The sequence below is a fragment of the Rhinolophus sinicus genome, chromosome 14, assembly GCF_057876585.1.
Source record: "Rhinolophus sinicus isolate RSI-liver-muscle chromosome 14, RSI-T2T, whole genome shotgun sequence".
NCBI lineage: Eukaryota > Metazoa > Chordata > Mammalia > Chiroptera > Rhinolophidae > Rhinolophus > Rhinolophus sinicus.
This window is the reverse complement of record NC_142514.1, coordinates 20,691,091-20,705,465: the sequence shown is the minus strand read 5'-3', so window position 1 is coordinate 20,705,465 and position 14,375 is coordinate 20,691,091. Positions and strand designations below refer to the sequence as shown.

General features: G+C 52.5%; 1 long non-coding RNA gene across 2 annotated transcripts; it reads right to left on the bottom strand.

Moving 5' to 3' along the window:
* Nucleotides 1–1,891: 1,891 nt before the first annotated feature.
* LOC148755600 (uncharacterized) lies at nt 1,892–7,971 on the bottom strand. 2 transcript variants are annotated; one of them, XR_016018467.1, is made up of 3 exons: nt 7,756–7,971; nt 4,988–5,190; nt 1,892–2,431 (listed from the first exon to the last, which is right to left on the bottom strand). It is a non-coding gene; the product is annotated as an uncharacterized LOC148755600 (long non-coding RNA). The 2 variants fall into 2 exon arrangements; XR_016018466.1 differs by lacking the exon at nt 1,892–2,431 and adding an exon at nt 3,828–4,787.
* Between the last annotated feature and the right edge of the window lie 6,404 nt (nt 7,972–14,375).

Here is a 14,375-nt window from a genome sequence, read left to right as displayed (position 1 = left end):
CAGAGGAGCGTCTGCCCAGGTGCTGGCCTCATGGCTCTGTCACCTGGGGCCTCAGGACGCAGTTAACCCAGCATGCGGGGACCTGGAGGGTGTGTGAGCAGGTGAGGAGAGGGGAGGGAGGAGCGTGGAGTCAGGGACTCCCGGGGACCACATCTTAGTGCTGAGAGGGGCTTGCAGGTCATCGCCCTGGGGTGTCCTTCTGCAGGCGCTGAAACCTGAGCGCGGAGGGTCTTGGAACCTTCCTTCTCTCACACAGTCGAGGATTTTCAGACCTGTCAGTCTTTTCATGGCATCTGCGATGCACAGAATCTTGGAATTAGAGCTTCTTTCAGAGGCTCGAAGACACTTTCATAAAATCTTTGCATCTCACAATCTGCGCATCTGGTCCCTTTCACGGGATCCTAGAATTCTAGAACCACAGAACCATTCGTAGACTCACAGGCCCGAGAGTCTCAAGTTAAGGAATCTCTAGAGAAGGCCTGGAACCGCTCCTATAGCTTACTGGACCCCTGGAATCACAGAATCAATCCAGAGAAACGTGGGGTTGAAATAGATATCCTGGAGTCAGAATCTTAGCACAGGAAGATTAGTCCACCCCAGTTATGCAGGAAGCACCCTCTTCACTGTCCTGTGATAGGTTGAACTCCTGTAGGGACGGGGAGCTCACCACCTGACAGGAGAACCTGCCCCACTCTAGGGCCTATCCGGCAGCTGATGCTGAGCCTAAATCTGCTCCCCTGTCACCCCGCTTTCTCTTGGCCCCTCCTGAGAGCTGAACATGTGACCATGTGAAGTGGATACCATCACAGAGGCTTAACCCAGGCAAGCACAGCTCTATCCTTCTGGGGTCTGTCTCTCTCTGGGGCAGAGTTGGGCATCAGGACACGGGAATGGGATGGGGACATTCAGATCACCTCAACCCACTTCTGTGCACCAAAAGAGCAAGAGAAGAATTCTATCCACTCCTCTCCTTTAGGAGAGACCTGTTCGGGAGAGAGGCAGACAGACAGGAAATGACCAGGAGGAAAGGAGGCTCAGTAATACCCTGGAAGGGCATGAAGGAAGGAGCGATGCCCCTTCTCAGGGGTTGGGAGAGTGTCCAGAGCCAGGGGTGGGTGGACAGGTTGGTTTGTGTGTTGGCTGACATGGTCAGAGTTATCGCAGCCCTGCCACTGACCACTGGGTGACTTTGGAATAGTTATTCAACATCTCAGAGCCTCAGCTTCTCCATCTGTAAAATGGGCTAATGAAATCCAGTCTGTGATTGGTGCCAGCCTGCAGTGGGACTCACTGAGAGTACTCAGCTCTCAGCATGGCCCTTGGTACATGGCAGGAGGGCAAATATAATAGCTCCCTCCCCCACCCCACCATCCATGCTGGGCTTGGGGGATGAGCAGGATTTCTCCAGATGGAGAAGACATGGAAAATATTCCTGGTGAAGGGAATAGCCTGTGAAAAGGCCTGAGACCCACGAGCATGTCAGGAGTAACATGGAGAGCAACACATAGTATTCTTGGAGTGTCGGGATGTGGGGCTGAAACTGCAGGCATGGTCTGAGGGGTAGTGGAACCCTGGATGCCACTATCCAGATGGGTGGAATGAGGGCGCTGGCAGCCGTGGCAGGCAGAGGTGGTCTCCTGCAAAGACAACCCACCCTCCTTTGGCACCCAGCCTCAGCCTGGGGACAGAGGGCAGCCACCCAGCCTCCTGGGGCCCCATTGGCCAGGCGGGGTCAGGAAAGTCAAACAAACTAAGACATGTCAGAAACAATCATCAGGAAAGATGAAATCTGCTAGTTCCCGGCCAACACCCAGCCTGATTTGATGGTGAAACCCAGCACCGGAACATTGGAGTAATTTAGGAGGATCTGGCAAGGTTTTACTCTGAAATAAAGAGCTGGATTTTATTAAGTCTTCTTCAAACGTCAACTGGGGATTAAAGAAGGCCAAGTCTCCTGACGAGCCTGGGCCAAAGCAATGGCCATGGCAGATCTGGGAAAGCAGCCAGAGGCACGTTGTGGGGGCCTGGGGGTCTGGGCTGGGATCTCAGTTCTGCCTCCATGAGCTGTGTGATGTGGGGCAAGTTAACTAACCTCTCTGCCTCTCCTGGGTGCAGTGAGGTTGATGACGGAGCTCTTCCCCAGGGCAGCAGCACAGACTGAAGGAGACAGTGCAGGAAGACCTCTGCCTTCCATTCCTCAGGGTCCATTCATGCCTGCTCTCTCCTTCACACCTGTCCATTCAGGTCCATGCACTTGTCCAGTCAGGCATGGATTCACTCTCCCGTCAGTCTCCTGCTCCTCCTCTTCAGCGCATTCATTCATTTGTGCATCAGACGGGCTCCACCCTGCTGTCCAGGCTTTCCCCAGCCTGTGGAAGACGCCCCAGATCCGTGGGTGACTGGTCTCAGCTGTGAACAGCCACGGGCCCTCCTGTGGTTTGAAGGCAGCAGGGCAGTTTAAAGAGCTTGGTGTGACTCCTTTGGATCTCCTGTCCCCAGGTCCCCGCTCGCCTCTCCCCTCCACGCCGCCACCCCCCCCCCCCCCGTCACTCAGGGACTGGGCATTAATGGCATTAATGGGTGGGCCCTGGAGGGCAGGTCAGAGCAGCCCATCGGGAGGAGCACCCACTACCCTCAGGGTTTCTGTGAGACCTGGGCCACACCACCTGCCTTCGCTCTGTCGCGGAACATCCCTTCACCTCTGGGGAGGGTGTCTGAGCACCCACGAGCTCTGGGCTGGGAATTCTGCCTCTGGTGCATTTGCAGAGAACAGAGGCCATAATCTATGTCCTATTACTCATGACCCCAGCTTTCTGGTGTAAGAACACAGGTGGCGAAAGTACAGAGATACAGAGAGTAAAGATAAACATGGGTCCATGTTTCCTGAGTCCCTTCTTCTGAGCAGGAAAGAGGTAGGTAGTTAGGTAGGTAGGTAGGAAAGCAAGGGCAGGGGGCGGTCCGCAGTGCTGGTCTCAGTCAGGTGGGCTCTGCTGCCCCCGAGGCAGTGAGAGGGACCATTGCAGGTCCATTGTCTGTGTTACTGTGCTCTAGGGCATCCTACAGCTAAACACATGGTTGGTTGCTTTAATTAATCAATGTTTTTGTGCTTTTGTTTTTGGGCCTGTATTTAAGGTCTCTGAAACCAAGGTTGAGCCCAAAGCCTGGTGAGCGTCAGCAGGATTGGGCTGATTTCTCTGCTCATCTTTTCTGTTGAAATCCTTTCGTGTTCCCAGGGTGCAGGAGAGAAGTGGAGAGGAGCAGGGGCCTTAGCACCAGCCAGACCTGGGTTCAAATCCCAGCCCCACCTCTTCCTGCTGCGTGTGATCTTGGGGAGTCCCTTCATCTCTCGGTGCTGTGTGTCCCCATCTGTGTAGTGGGGATGATAACAGTGTGGCCTGTGCAGGGCTCGGGGGCCCAAGGAAGCAGGTGCCCAGTAAACAGAGCTCACATCATTGCTGTTAGAAGCCACCCCTAAATCACGCATTTCAGAGGCGGTGGGGAGAAGAGAGCGTCCCTCTGGGCTTTGCAGCCCTGGCAGAGCATGTGCTTCTTGAAGGGGGACCTGCGATGTCCCCTAATGAATGGCAGCTGCTCCTTAATAGTCTCCTTGCCCCCTCTTCCTGTCTGATATGATCTGTTTTGTGTGATCTTTACCAAACGCAGCTGTTCCTCTGGAGGATAATAAAAAAATGAAATTTGAACAGCCTGGAAAGTTTATTCTATATAATGAATACACAGTATGGCTGTGCAAAAATTCGCCATATTCTTCAGAAATTATGTTAGGAAAAGTGGGGCTGAGGTGGGAGGGATGGGGCTAAGGGTTTGGAGGCAGCTGGATAAAGGATTCATTCAAAAACTTCTTAGAATCTTTGCTCTGAATTGGATGCAGCTTACAGAGTGTGCCCGCCCTTGCAGGGGAGGGGGGCTGGCATTTACTGAGCGCCTACTGTGTGCAGGGGCCATGTTTATGCTGAACCCCGTCAACGCTCACTCTGCCCCCAGGAGGGCACTGCTGCTCCCACTTTTCTGGAGGGGAGTCTGGGGCTCTGAGGGGTGAACTGACTTGTCCCAGGTCACTCAGCTCATCAGTGGCAGGAAGGGATGTGAGCCCAGGCCTGACTGAACCAGAGTCTCTGATCTTTCCCTGGCCCCATGCAGGAGGGACATGGGGATTTGCATCAGGGGAGCTGGGCCTCCAGACATTGGTGCTGACCCAATGGGGCTGAGTCCACATTCAGTTCAGCTGACGTGGAGCATTTTCCTGTGAAGCACAGGCTGACACTTTGGTGGGAGACCAGGTGAAGCAGGTCCAACCCTCTGGGTGTGTGTGTGTATGTGTGTGTGTGTGTGGCGGGGACTCCAAGAAGGCAAGCAGTGAACAGAGGCACACAGAAACATGTTCTGAACATGTAACACACGCCAGGCTTTGGAAAGCACATGCTTTGGAAAGCCTTTCTGCAGAGGCAGGCTGTGGATGCAGAAGGTACTCACTGGAAACGAGTGTGAGGGCACCAGTCAGGGGACTGACGTAAGCAAAGGCACAGAACCGGGAACTGATTGGTGTGTTCCTTTAACAACATGTATGTATTTGTATTACAGACACTGGTTTAGTTCTTCCAAATGCCTCTTATAACAATAATGTGAGGTCTGTGTATCTCCTGCTTCTTTGGGCCCCCCAGCCCTGCACAGTTGAGTGTTAACATGCCCCCTGCACGCTGGGGACATAGGCACTGAGAGGTCATGGGATGACTCAACAGAGATGACTTCTGCACTGAGTTCCTCGAGATCTAGTTGGGGAGCCAGACAAGGAAACAGATTTCATTAGTTCTCTCTTGCCTTGTAACGTGTTACCCCAAAACTTAGCTGTTTAAGGCAACCCACGTGACTACCTCACAGTTTCTGTGGGTCAGGATTCCATCCATGGTTGCACTGGGCCCTCGGGCTCACAATCCCTTAGAGGCTGCAGCCAGCACCAGCGAGGACTCACCTGAAGTCTTGCCTGGTGAGGGATCTGGGTCCAAGCTCATACGGTTATTGGCAGGACTCAATTTCTCATGGGCTGTTGATGAGAGGGCCTCAGGGCCTTGTTTTCTTGCTGACTGCAGGCCAGAGGCCATCCTCAGTTCCTTGCCATGTGGGCCTCTCCAATGTGACCACTTGCTTCATCTAATCATGGCAGCCAAGAAGCCGCTATGGAGAGAATACCAGGAAACAGATATTAGGGTCCTTTGTAACCTAATTTCAGAAGTGATGCCCCATTGTTTTTGCCATGTACTTGTTCACTAGAAACACGTTACTAGGTCCTGCCCACATTCAAGGGGACAGGATTACACAAGGGGTGAATACAGGAAGCAGGGGCCATTAGGGGCCATGTCACAAGCTACTTACCACATAGATATTTACAAAACATGAGGAGGTAGGAGCTCCACTGCTTCTTGGCTGTGTGGCTCAGGCAAGTTACATCACGTCTCTGAGCCTCATCTGTACAGTAGAGATAATAATGCTCTCTGCCCCATAGGGTTACGGTGAGGATGAAGTGAGATGATGCACGTAATGAGTGCGGATGGAGCCTGGCGTGTGTTACACGCTCAGAATATGTTTCTACTAGCTGCTCTGGGGCATAGTTGAAGGAGCCATTTGTTCTGCCTAGAAAAGGCTTCACCGGACAGATGAGTTCTGGGCTTTGAAGGATGCATAGGAGTTCCTCAAAAGGAGGAAGAAAGCCCTGGCGGGGTGAGGGTGGGGTTAGAGTGTTGGGCACACAGTGAAGGCCCGCTTGCCTGGAGTTTCCTGGAGGGGAGGGATGGGCGAGGTGGTGGGTGGGAAAGCTGCCGAGTAGGGAGGCATTATGGCTTGAGGCAGCCGACAGCGGGAGTCTCAGCAGGTGCTAGAGCAGTGACGCAGGTGATATGGAGGATGGCTATTCTGCTCGGTGAGTGTCAATGTCACACAGAGGAAGGGGACGAGCAGGAGCTGGAGTCTGTGCTTCTAGACTCATGGCAGAGCATCAGGAATCCTGGTCACAGGGCTCTGGGGTGGGGGGCGGGAGGTCAGGGCCCAGCACACAGTAGGGCTCATTGAGTATGAGCCCTCTTCCCTTATCCAAGCCCCTCAGTTCACGGATGTGGAAACTGAGGCTCAGAGAGGGTAAGTGATTTCCTCAGGGACACACAGCAGGTCTTGCTCTGGGACCCTAAAGGCTGCCTTGGCCTTGGGGAGGGGTAAGGAGGGAGGAGGAGGGACAGTTCAGGGAACAGGGACAGGGATCTGAGGGCCTTTGGGGAGTCTGTGTCAATGACAATGAGTTCACTCCAAGGAGGGAATGAAAATAGCACAGAGGGGGACGTCTTTGAACAGATTGTTCCCTCCACCTGAACACATCCCTCCTCCTTCCCCTCCTTCCCCTCCCTCTCCCTCTCCTCCTTCTCTTCCTCCTGCTCTCCTCCCTTGTGGGACTATAATGTTGTCTTGCTGGGGCCTCCTGGATTAGCTAGGGCCTGCCCTATGGAACACCCCTGCCCCCATGCGCTCCCCCAGTCGTGCACAGAGTTTCCTGCTGTTTCTCCTGCTCCCCACCTAAGACAAATGTGAATGGAAAACTTCCTGCAGGACTGACATCTGCTGAACCTGTCGTTGGTAGCACCTCCTACCACCTCGGGCCTTATGTAAGGTGAGCACAGCCTCTCTGCCCTGGAGGAATCTCCAGCGCTGGGACACCTGCCTGTGTCCGGATAGTTCATCATGTATTTCTGCCCCCAGACTCCCCAGGCCCCTGATTCCAGGGCTGTTTTGCTACAGTGTTTACTTGGAACCCAGGGAACAAATGTTTCTGGGCCAGGGATTCAGAGATGGGGAACTGAGGCCCAGAGGGGAGGTCCTACAGCTGGTCAGTGTCAGAGCCAGAATCCACATCCATCAACTAATTAGTTAGTTCATGTGGGAAACATGAATTGAGGCCCTGCTCTGTGCTGGATCCTGGAACTCCCCAACTTTGGTAAAACCCAACGTCATCTAAGGGCACAAAACAGCCGGGCATCAATGCTGCTCCCTGTTACCTCCGTGCCCTACGTGCCAGGCCACTGCTGGCTTTCTTACTGCCATGGTTTCATAGTGGCCTCAACAGTGTGGGGGGAGGGGCATTTACCCACTTGGCAGAGGAGGAAACTGAGGCCCAGAGAGAGACAAAGCCACCAGCTAGGGTGGGGCTAATGGGCCCAGCCTTGAACTAAGGATCAGCTGTGTGGAGAAAGGCAAATCTGCCTGGGGATGGGTAAGAAGATCTGAGCTGGACTGTCCAGGAGAAGAGGGTGAAATGTGAATTGCTGACATCTCTGCTCCTTTATCTCACCTCTCCACACCTGGGTGCTCACTGAGAATTGTCACTGCCTCAGAAATGTCCCTTGACCTATGCCAGCTTTGGACATGCCACTGCCTCACAGTATCTAGTGACCTTCAGCATGTCTCTGTGTCCATCTGACAATTAGAGATTCCCAAACTGACCACCTGAGGGGACCGGAAATTCTGTTGAGGAGCAAGTGAGAGCACACAGTAGGTGCTCTGTTCTCTCTTCCTTCTCTGACCACAGTCACCCCTCCCATGCATTCCAGCTGCTGCTCCTTCTCTGCAGCTGTGCATGTTGGCCGGACCCAAGGCACCTCCCACCAGGCCACTGCACATCCTGGTACCCGATTCCTTGGCCTCAGGCCCCCCTCCGGCCCACCCCTACCGAGCACTCACTCGATGGCACACCCCCACCTTGTCGTCCGCTGCACAGAGCACACAGAGACAACAGATCCCCAGCCCGCGGTGACTGTCTTGCTTTCTGGTCAAAATTGGACTCGTGCACGTGGTACTTGATGTCCTCCCAGGGTCACTTCCGTTGCTCCTCCATCCACATTTTCAGCTGCTCCCTCAAAGTGCCCTCCCCTCTGGCTCTTCGGATCCTTCCTGGTCACCTCTGGGAGGGGAGAGACCACCAAATCTAAGTGGGGTTGGTTAGAGAACATGGGCAGGAGTGAAGACAGAACTACAAAGCCAGGGAGGCCCTTCCTCTCCTCCAAGGCCCCGAGCATCTGGTCATCCTGGTGGTGGGGGCCTGGCTGGCTCCAGCCCACCTGGGAGCGTCTCCCTAACCCTGCCTCTGGACTCACCCTCTGCTCTCTCAGCGTCATACCCTCCTTTCTTCCAAATTCTTGCTTTGCCTGGTGGGGTAGCTATTAATTCAAGGCTGGCCGCCCAGTGTCTCCCTTGCTAAAGCTCCTTCAAAAGAAATCCACACCCTGGAATAATTCCTGTTTTCCAGAGGGCAGGGAAGTGTTAATTACCACCAGGCCTTCCTTGTCTTCTTGAAACCTTCAGCTCTGTGATGAGGAATTAGGGTCTGATTAAAGGAAGGCAACACAATACAATACTGAGATCACATTTTCCTGTCCTCAGAGGTGACAAGCAGCAAGGGAGAATAAAGAGACAAAGGAGAGAGAGGGGGGTGGTAGGGAGAAGGAGAGACATCGTAGGAAAAGCAGAAGAGAGGGAAGGCAGCTACTGGGGGTTTGTGCTGGGCAGAAGCACAGGTCTCTGAGAACACAACCAGGCCTCAGGGAGCCCCAGGAGGGACAGCTGGTGAGTGTGGGTGAGACTAATAAAACCTGCAGAATCGGATATTTGCTTTTCCATCTGTGGGGACAGAGTCCCAGAGAGCAGTTTCCAGGCTCTCGGCCTCACATGGAAAGGTGCTGGCTCGGGTAGTAGATGGCCGTCAGCTGTGACTAGTTGGCCATTAGCTGTAATCAATTAGTCATTAGCCACTAATACAACTGCTGTGGCTAAGCTAGCAAGCACAGATTGCGGCTAGCAAGTGTGGTTAGCAAGCAGATTGTGGGTTGTGGGTCGTGTGGATCCTGCTTCCTGTATCTCCAACTCAACCGCCAGTGAGAATATGGTGGTATGAACCCCCTATCCATGGCTCCGTTGGTGTTCCTTTTTGGCCTCACCATATTCTGTGTCCACCTGCCGAGAGCAGGACCAGAGACCCGGCATGACACGTGGTGCAGCGAGCAGAGTATGGTGGTTGCTCCTTTTCAGCCTCCACGTCTCCTGAGTTCACCTGCCGGGAGCGGGAGCCGAGTCCCTGCATTATACCATCTCTGATGTCTGGACACACTGACGTCTCCATGCTGCCTGGCTGTAGCGGAAAGTGGATTTGTTCAGAGAAAGTACAATGTGCCACCGTGCTCTCCTCTGTGTCCTGGGTACAAATTGAGGTGGGTGGAGTGTGGGGGTCACCCGGCTGCAGCCGTGCCCATTGCAGGCTCTGAGAGCTCCAGGGCTGGAGTTGTGCCTGTGCACACCGGGTTTGGAGGCATGGGGGGATTTCAATCAACATCGGCCCCTGGAGACTTTGAGCCTGTGTTAGGCCACCTAAAGGGGGATAGATATGAGGATGTTGGGGAGACTGCACCCAGGCTGAGTGCCCACAGTCTCTGAATATCCTTGGGTCTCACCAGCTATGGATGGCAAAATGGGGCATCTAAAAACTAAACTTGGATTCTGCCAGCTGAGTCCCTCCTGCACCCAAGTGAACTGTAGTTCCTTGCAATACCCTCCCTCAATTTGAGGGTCCGTTGGGTGTCTCATGTGGACTCCAAAACTATCCCAGAAAGAGCTACAGTGATCAGGTGCTCCCTCCTGCTGCCACTGATCTGGGCTCGGGAAGCTCCTGGAGGTGCCTGTAGGCTGCCACGTCCCAAGTGCCCCAGGGGGCACGACGATGCCAGTGTTGACTCCAAGGGCACTGGGTCCTCACACTTCCTGGGCTGCCTGTGCTTTAGTTACCAGAGCAGGGCTGGGTTTCTAATGGAAGCAGCGAACATTTCCCCTTCCTAACACCATGATGAACTTTGTCTCCTGGTCCCTGTGCCAACCCCTCCTGACAATGACACTAAAGAATTCAGCATTCTCGGCCTGCCCTTTGGGAATACATCTTGTGGGCACATGGGCAGTGACCAGGGGCGTGTCAGGGGCACAGGCTCAGCTGCTCCCCAGGATGGGCCTGATCACGCCTCAGAGGGCCTCAGTGGTTCCATCCCTGCTCAGTTGATTGCCAAGCTCTTGCCAAGAATCAAATCCAGCTGTGTGGCTGAGTAGACAATAAATAAATCACAATTTAGTTGATAAGGACTTAAATGGAGGAAGTTAGATAGTTCAGAAGCAATAGAGACAAAAAGATTTGCAGGGACAGGGAAATGGCAGTGAGGAAACCCTAACCTGGGTTTTGATGGATGAATAGGAGCTTATCAAATGGATGAAATACAGAGAAAGGCATCAGCAAATGCCAAATCGCAGAGGCAAGAAAAAGTATGAAGTGTCCAGGAAGGCCTGCGTAGTTCAGGGGTGTTAACAAATCCAGGGTGAGGCTGGGCCAAGTGGACAAAGGCCTTGGATGCCAGGTTAAGGGATCTCTGGCTCTCTATAATTGCCTGGGCCTCTTTCCACCCATGCCTGGCTCCTGCTCTTTTATACTCAGCCTGGGCCATCAGCCCGCCAGCGTGGACTGGCCAGGGTGTCTCAGGCTGAATCCAAGCCTGATTGGTCTGTCCTGGGTCAGATATCCAGTCCTGATCCAATCAATTAAGGCCAGGGAGGGATGCAGTGACTGTCCCATCCCCGGCTGAGGATGGGGGAGAGAGGAGGTTGCTGAGAGCTGGGTGGGCCCCAGGACAGGTCAGCCACAGAGGAGCTAGAGGGAGCCACCAAGCAGGGTGCTGAGGAACAACCAGGAGCTTTGGGGTGCACAGGGGGAGAGGGTGTGTGCCCTTAGGCCATATGGGACATGGAGGGGACAACTCAATGGTCACCAGAGAGCTCAGGGCCCTGCAGACACTGGTGTGGTGTGTCGTGTTGTTTCCTCCTCTCACTAGGAAGAACGATCCTCCCAGAGATAGCATCATTCTCTTTTACGGCGCCCTATTTTTTCTTTGCCGTCCTTGTCCCAGCTGTAGTGGTTTAATTCATGTTTCTGGTGCCTTGATGGTCATTGGGAATGTCAGTCCCAGGAAGCAGGAGCCTCATCTGTCCCCTTCACTGCTGTCATCCCCATGGGAGTGGGGGAGTATTGCTGGGCCATGGAAGGAGCCCAGTTCGGGTGTGGAATGAATGAATGAATGAATGAATGAATGAATAAATAAATGAATGCTAACAGGGAGCAGAAGTCTCAAAACAGAAGGAAGTAACAACCCTGCCTTTATATTTCATTCAACCAGTTGTTATAAGTATAATCATTTGCACACTTAGTACCTGCCTGGTCCTGTGCTGAGAGCTTCTCACCTGTTTTCTTGTTTGATCTCCAACCACAACCTTTGAGGAGGTGGAGTTGCACTCACATTTTACAGGTGAGGGAAGGAGACCCTCAGATGCAAAATGCCCCTGTCAGGTGGCTGGTAAAGAGTAAAGCTGGGACTTGTGGCCCACCCTTCTGATTCCAGGTCCATACTCAGAACCACATGCCATCTGCCCTGCTGCATGCAGACCCCGTGCTGGCTGCTCTCTCCTGGAGCTCACAATGGTTCAGGAAGATAGATGTATAAACGGTTAAAACTCAAAGGGTGTAGTGAACCAGGGGAATGTACTGGCTGGTTGCAGAGAGTGGGGTGTGGGCCTAGCTGCCCAAAGCCAGTCCCCAGGCTCTAGGTTTAAAGATCAGAGTTAAGACACCATTTTAAAGCTCATCCAGCCCCTATCTGGGTATGTGCAAGAGACTGCTTTTGGGGTTTGTTCCTGAGTCTGATGAAACCTTGGGCACAAGTCTCCCTTCTAGAGTATGTTAGTGGCTGGCAGCGAGGCCACTGTGGGGTAGATCAGGGCATACACTCGACACATACAGACTGGCTCGCGTCCTGACTCTGCCTTCCCACAGGTTAGCACTGGTCCTTTTTCGAATCTCAGGTTCATCTTCTGTAAAATAAGGATGATAGGAATCCTGCCTCACAGAGTGGCCGTGAGGGTTAAAAGAGACATGTGGGTTACAGAGCTCTTAGCGCACAGCCGGCTCATAGGGAGCACCAAGGACTATGTCTTACTTCTGTGATCATCACGATGTTTGTTCAGGGGCCAGGGACAAGCCTGGCCTATCGCTGCTGCATCCTTGGGGCCTGCGCTGGCTTGGCACATAGTAGGTGCTCAGAATCCACTGGTAGTGGCTGGGGTCTCCTCTGGACAGCTGGATGGGGCCTCCTGACGCCTCTTCTGCCAAAGGGACAACAGCAGAACCACATGACTCGCAAAGAAGGAGCAATTTTGTAGACTTCTCAGCCTCTTTCTTCCCCTTTCAGTCCTGATCTATTTCCTTATTGACTTCGGTGACTTAACCTGCCAGCTTGTCTCTGGCAGAGCTGGTGACAAAATGACAGAGAACCATGGTCTCAGTGCCCTTTGCTTTGGCTTTTATCTGCCTGATTTCATGCAGCTGGAGACCCAGCCACCACTCAGCTGGAGAAACGTAGAAATTATATTAAATCACAGGACACAGGAAGGTGACAGGAGAGCACTTGTCACCCACCTGTACCTGTCCTCTGGCCCCCACGCTCTGGGTGGGGAGGGACCGTCCTTGCCTGTCTCACTGTGTTCTGAGGACCTGGCTCAATTCCCCAGTCCTCCTGCATAATCCTGGTTGTGGCCCGGACACGATTTTCTCAGGATGAGCGTGGATGTGGCCGGAGGTACTCACCAGCCACAGCTGCTCCAGCAGCCTGTCACCATGGCAGGGCATAGAGCCCAGTGGAGCAGACACAGCACAGGCAGCTGCTGGGCCAAGGCTAGTTTCCCTTTTTAATCTTTATCAGTATTTTTTTTTAAAATTTTGAGAGTGTCTTGTGCCTTAGCTCAGACTGCCATGACTCATAGCATAGACTGGGTAACTTAAACAACGGTCATTTATTTCTCGCAGTTCTGGAGGCTGGAAGTCTGAGATCATGTTGGGTTCTGGTGAGGGGTCTCTTCCTAGCTTGCTGCCTACTCACTGTGTAAATGTGGCGGAGAGAGAGCGCTCTGGTGTCTTTTATGGGCACTAACCTCATTGTGAGGGCCCCACCCTCATGACCTCATTTAACCCTAAATATCCCCCAAAGGCCTCATCTCCAGATACCATCACTTTGGGGTTAGGGCTTCAACATAGCAATTTGGGGGGACACAATTCAGTCCACTGTAGAGAATAACACAATCTCACTGTTAAATATTCAAAACAAACCCTGTAGGAATGTATAAAGAGTAAAAGTGCCCTGTTGCCTAGTCCCAAATCCATTTCCCAGATGAAACATGGGAAAAATGAGAATGAGCTTGCTGTCTCGTGTCCCCGGTGATAAGCCTTTTGACTACATTAGCTCAATTAAGCCTCACATCAACCCCATGAGGTAGACACTGTTGTTACTCTTGTTTTAAGGATGGGTAAACTGAGGCTCAGAACAATGGAGTGAACCTCATAATCCACTATTGACAACTAGCAGAGAGACTGAAACCCAGGTCTGTGCAGTTCCAAAGCCCCACTCTTTCCACTACAGCTTATATTTTTCTATGCATATTCTAATTTTTTTTCTTCTCAAAATAGGAATATTTGGCACCCACTAATTTGTAATTTGCTTTTCATTTGCGACTCTCTCCCCAACGTAAGTTTGCTTTTCCAATGGCTTCCTGGTGTTTTGTTGTAACAGACAATATCATTTATTTTAGTCAGCTCCCTTTAGATGTATTTAGGTGGCTTTTTGTTTTTTTTCTATTACAAGCAACACTGCCTGCCAATTTATTTCCCCTCATTCATTTAAAATTATTTCTCTTATTGTTATGTATTCAAACAGGCCATATAAACAAAAGAACTTCTGTGTCAACCCCCTCTCCAAACTTTACCCTGTAGTAACCACTGATCTCATAGTGGCATGTAGCCCTTAGAGACCTTTATCTATACATTTATGCACACACATGTACTCGTATGCATGCGTAGCTATATATGATCTGTTCTGTGTGTTTTAAAACAAAGTATCATATGTATTTGTGCATTTAGCTTTTTAATCATTTAACAATATCATAGACATCTTTCTATGTCAGTACATATAGAGGGATCTCATTTGTTTTAATGAAGTAATTTATCTCAAATGCTTGGATATTTCTCCTTTCTTCCTCCCCTCCACTCCCCATCTTTCTCTTCTCCCTCCCCCTCCCCTCCCCTCCCCCACCCCTCCCCCACCCCTCCCCCTCCCCCTCCCCCTCCCCCTCCCCTCCCCCTCCCCCTCCCTCTCCCTCTCCCTCTCCCTCCCCTCCCCCTCCCCTCCCCCTCCTCCCTCCCTCTCCCTCTCCCTCCCCCTCCCCCTCCCTCTCCCTCTCCCTCTCCC